Raw genomic sequence first — 5,867 nt, forward strand, 5'->3', positions numbered from 1 at the left:
GAAGTGAGAAATAGATTTAAGGGACTAGATCTGATAGATAGAGTGCCTGATGAACTACGGATGGAGGTTCGTGACATTGTACAGGAGACAGGAATCAAGACCATCCTCATGGAAAAGAAATGCAAAAAAAGCAAAATGGCTCTGAGGAGGCCTTACAAATAGCTGTGAAAAGAAGAGAAGTGAAAAGCAAAGGAGAAAAGGAAAGATATATTCATTTGAATGCAGAGTTCCAAAGAACAGCAAGGAGAGATAAGAAAGCCTTCCTCAGTGATCAATGCAAAGAAATAGAGGAAAACAACAGAATAGGAAAGACTAGAGATCTCTTCAAGAAAATTAGAGATTCCAAGGGAACATTTCATGCAAAGATGGGCTCGATAAAGGACAGAAATGGTATGGACCTAACAGAAACAGAAGATATTAAGAAGAGGTGGCAAGAATACACAGAAGAACTGTACAAAAAAGATCTTCATGACCCAGATAATCAGGTGTGGTGTGATGGTGTGATCACTCACCTAGAGCCAGACATCCTGGAATGTGAAGTCAAGCGGGCCTTAGGAAGCATCACTACAAACAAAGCTAGTGGAGGTGGTAGAATTCCAGTTGAGCTATTTCAAATCCTGAAAGATGAAGCTGTGAAAGTGCTGCACTCAATATGCCAGCAAATTTGGAAAACTCAGCAGTGGCCACAGGACTGGAAAAGGTCAATTTTCATTCCAATCCCAAAGAAAGGCAATGCCAAAGAATGCTGAAACTACCACACAATTGCACTCATCTCACACGCTAGTAAAGTCATGCTCAAAATTCTCCAAGCCAGGCTTCAGCAATACGTGAACTGTGAACTTCCAGATATTCAAGCTGGTTTTAGAAAAGGCAGAGGCACCAGAGATCAAATTGCCAACATCCACTGGATCATTGAAAAAGCAAGAGAGTTCAGAAAAACATCTATTTCTGCTTTAATTACTATACCAAATCCTTTGACTGTGTGGATCACAACAAACTATGGAAAATTCTAAAAGAGATGGGAATACCAGACCACCTGACCTGCCTCCTGAGAAACCTGTAAACAGGTCAGGAAGCAACAGTTAGAATTGTACATGGAACAACAGACTGGTTCCAAATAGGAAAAGGAGTACATCAAGGCTGTATATTGTCACCCTGCTTACTTAACTTATATTCAGAGTACATCATGAGAAATGCTGGGCTGGAGGAAGCACAAGCTGGAATCAAGATTGCCGGGAGAAATATCAATAACCTCAGATATGCAGATGACACCATCCTTATGGCAGAAAGTGAGGAGGAACTAAAAAGCCTCTTGATGAAAGTGAAAGAGGAGAGTGAAAAAGTTGGCTTAAAGCTCAACATTCACAAAACTAAGATCATGGCATCTTGTCCCATCGCTTCATGGGAAATAGATGGGGAAACAGTGGAAAGAGTGGCTGACTTTATTTTTCTGGGCTCCAAAATCACTGCAGATGGTGATTGCAGACATGAAATTAAAAGACGCTTACACTTTGGAAGGAAAGTGATGACCAACCTAGACAGCATATTAAAAAGCAGAGCCATTTCTTGGCTGACAAAGGTCTGTCTAGTCAAGACTATGGTTTTTCCAGTGGTCATGTATGGATGTGAGAGTTGGAATATAAAGAAAGCTGATCGCCGAAGAATTGATGCTTTTTAACTGTGGTGTTGGAGAAGACTCTTGGGAGTCTCTTGGACTGCAAGGAGATCCAACCAGTCCATCCTAAAGGAGATCAGTCCCGTTCGTTCATTGGAAGGACTGATGCTGAAGCTGAAACTCCAGTGCTTTTGCCACCTGATGCGAAGAGCTGACTCATTTGAAAAGACCCTGATGATGGGAAAGATTGAGGGCAGGAGGAGAAGGGGACAACAGAGGATGAGATGGCTGGATGGCATCACCGGCTCGATGGACGTGAGTTTGAGTGAACTCTGGGAGTTGGTGATGGTAGGGAGGCCTGGCGTGCTGCGGTTCATGGGGTCGCAAAGAGTCTGACACAACTGAGTGACTGAACTGAACAATGTTTCCCATGCAATTCAACATCAAATAATTTTTGATTCAACCCTAATAATTTTTGTCATCTCTTTCTTTATAATATGAAAGAACAAATCCTTTGAGATTTTCAAGTTAATTGAGATCAAAATTATATTGTGCATAGGGTTTGTATTGGAGGGTTTTATTGGATATGGAAAAACACCAAAAATTATCAAAATAACAAAACACTTGAGAACTCAAAGACAAGAGATCCTTTATTTCATAGCCTAAAGAATATGGTTAGTTCAAATTGTTCTAGGGCTTCCCAGGTGGCTCAGGCGTTAAGAATCCTCCTGCCAATGAAGGAAATGCAGAAGACACAGGTTCTAACCCTGGGTCGAGAAGATCCCTTGGAGTAGGAAATGGCAACCCACTCCAGTCTTCTTGCCTGGGAAATCTCATGGACAGAGAAGCCTGGTGGGCTATAGTTCATAGGGTGGCAAAGAATCAGACACGACTTAGTGACTGAACACATGTGCACACACAAACTCTTCTAGATAAATTCTGGTTATTCAGCAAGCAAAATTTCCATCTTTGGAAACAACATCTTTCAGTGGAATGAGTCATAGCATCAGACAGGTTTGGTTTCAAATCCTTCTAGTTATCTGTGAGGTCTTGGACAAGCATTCGCTCTTTCTTACAATCTGTAAAATGGGCATATGTGCCCCTATCTTCCTTTTACAAAGAGCAGTCAAATAGATCACATAGTATTATAGAAGAAGATTCTAGAATTTCTTTTTTCCAAACCCTTGAAGTTTCACAGAAGGGATGGATAGACAAATTACCTGTTTTCTAGATGCATCCTCTTTGCTCCAAAACCTTAATCCACTCCTTCTAAGGGTTCCATTGTCTCTAGGAACACAGTCATGAGAAACTCTGACATTCACCCATAGGAAGGTGTAAAGGACTGAAAAGACCAAATAAGGTGCCTCTCCTATTTGGAAGGTGCACTCTGTCTGGGTCAAAAATCTGAAAGGTCAGATATAAACTGGAGGTCAGGGCACTGATATGGTCAAGGAAGCTAACATCAGGGGCTCCAGAAATAGCATGGTGGCCACAAGCACCAGGGCGACACTGAGGCAGGAACATTCAGAGTGAAAACCAACAGCTAAGTGACTTGTCAAGACTGGAAAAGCCAGTTGTGAGAGAAGAACAGACAGAAATCTGCCTGGCCCTTGGCACTCACCCTCCATACTGCCTCGCCATGGAAACTTGGGCAAGTGAATTCTGGTCTCTCAGGGTCTATACAATTGCTATCTACTTACTCATAGGTCTTTTGTGAGGATGAAATGTGCTGAGAGCTATAACAGATTTGATCCATGCTGGGCTTGTTGGCTGCAAATCTTCTCTTCATCTTAGAGGCAGGTGGAGCTTCCCAGGTGGCTCGAGTGGTCAAGAACTCACCCACCAATGCAAGAGACGGAAGAGTAGGTTCGATTTCTGGGTTGGAAAGATCCCTTGGAAGAGTACATGGCAACCCACTCCAGTATTTTTGCCTGGAGAATTGCCATGAACAGAGGAGCCTGGCGGGCTACGGTGCATGGGGTCACAAAGGGTTGGACACAGCTGAAGCGACTGAGCACACAGGGGTAGGCGTGCTCTTCCCGGGCCCACAGCCCTCCCTGGGAGGGGGCTAGAGTGGGCCACAGTCACTTTTGCGGGGCTTCGGGCAACATTGCTTTTGCTTTTCCTGCACGCACTCCACCCCTCCTCCATTGCCTGTCTCCAGCTTGCCTGGGAAGGGGGAGGAGGAGGGGGCAAGGTTTTTTTCTCCTCTATCAAGCTGAGACGCCTGCCTTCCCCTCTCCGGCTCTCTGCCCACAGCCCACCTACCCTTGCGGGCACTCGGGGAGTTTCCCTTCACGGCAGCGCTATCTGGGGATAGGCTGCCCAAAGCGCAATATAGGGCAAATGAGGAAGCCAGGCTTGACAGGAAGTCCAAATAAGCACTTCCTCCCACCCACCTTCCACATTCTGACGCACCTCAGCCAAAAGAGCCAAGAAAGAGGCACAGCGAGAGGATGAAAGACGCACATTTTTTGAAAAGAATGAAATCGTCAGCTCTGAGGAAGTGGAAACTATTGCTCCTCATTACCTCACAAGCAGCAACTGGTTCATGCTTTCCTGCTGCGAATCCCGGGATGGGTGCGGGGTGGTGACTGTGTCCAGACGCGGGTGGTCAGAGCGCACGGTGGGCGGCCTAGAGAAGGGAGCCGCGCCCGCACTCCCGTTCCTGTGTCCCGGGGCTCGCCGGAGCCGCGCCTGCACTCCCGCTCCAGCCTCCAGGAGCGGGGGAGGAGGGCCCCTGCACACAGGACCGGACCGCCGCGTGGTGGGCCTGCTCCTCCCGGCACACCGGCCGCTGGCAGGGCCCTCTCTGTCTAGTGTGCGGCTGCGTGGTGCAGGGGGCGGCCAGCTCACCAAAGGGCCAGGACCCCATCCTGTGCCCCCGTTGGAACCTCCTGTGTGGGTGGAGCCCTCAGTCATCCAGAGGGATTGCACACAGAGGGTGTTTCCAGTGCCGGCCTCTGAGAGCAGAGTGGGGAATGGGCTCCTCCCTGGGAGCTGACAGCTACAGCTCTTCTTCCCACTGTACACAAACATGGACAGGCCCTGAGGAATACTTCCAGGAGTGATTTGCCTTGGCCTTAGGGGATGCATGGAGCCGTAACAGTTTGGTGGAGGTGAAACTGGAGTGAACCCCTGTGAGGGCGCTCTCTCCATGGCCTGCAGTGCCCCGGGGTGCCACCCTCTCTGGGCCACAGGCCTCCACTTTGTCTCTTTTCCCCAGCCAATACCCTCTGTCCAAATCACATCTGAATAAGCATGTGCTCCCTTCCACTTTCCAGCTCGGTGGGTCCCTCTCCTAAACACATCAACGTGGGCTCTCCTTCATGGTCTCTATGTTTCTATTCCCCCCTGGTCCCCAAGCATCAGCTCCTATCCCTGCCCACCCCCCACCCCCGACCTGAGGCTGTAACCCACAAGCCTCTTCTAGCAAATTGCTTTTTTCTCACTTCTAAAATTAGCCGTGAAGAAAGGCAGTTATCTCCTCATCTGATTCTTCTGTGGGTTAGTAGGAAAAAGAGCTTAAAGTCTGGACGGGCGGGGTGCGGTAGGGGGCACATTAGGAGATCCTCCCCCCACTGTGGGTTGCAATGTGCACTGCTCCCACAGCCACTTTTTGTCTCTAAGACCTAAAAATCTGACATGTTGCTCCCTGCAAGATTTGCTTTCTTGTCCACAGGGTCTGTTGGATGTGCATTTCAAATCCCTACCCCAAGAGCCCCCATCCCCATGTACTGATATGAATTGCTGTTATTGTGCTCAGACCATTCACCGTCGCCCTAACCTGGGGAAAGAGATTACAAAGCCTGAGAAGGACTCCATAACCTTTCAGTTTGAGCAAAGCCAATCATGAGTTCTGGGTTTCCCTCTGGCTGGAGGAGAGAGAGATGGGAGAGGGTGTCCACCCCACAAGCCATGGCTCTACATCACTTAGCCTTACCTCCTTCCTGCTCTCTGCTCTGCTTCATGCTTGAAGTCAAGCCTGCTGTGAGCTGGCCCCGGCCTTCCTCCTCCCAGCGTCTCCTCTGCTGTCATGACTGCCCATTTTATAGGTGTGAAAGTTGAGGCCAGGCTAAGTGAGCTGAGCTGCCCCAGGTTACTCTGGTCTTCCTGGTATCCTGAACCTCTCTTGGGGGCCAACTAGTTCCGCCCTGGAACTTCTGGAATTCTCCAGCCAGGGACAGGAGCTGTGAAACTCGTGAATGTTGGGAAATCACCGAGGACTGGGGAAGTGGAAAGGCTCCAGCCT

The sequence above is a fragment of the Moschus berezovskii genome, chromosome 18, assembly GCF_049115385.1.
Source record: "Moschus berezovskii isolate FMDL1 chromosome 18, NW_MosBer_1.0, whole genome shotgun sequence".
Classification (NCBI taxonomy): Eukaryota; Metazoa; Chordata; class Mammalia; order Artiodactyla; family Moschidae; genus Moschus; species Moschus berezovskii.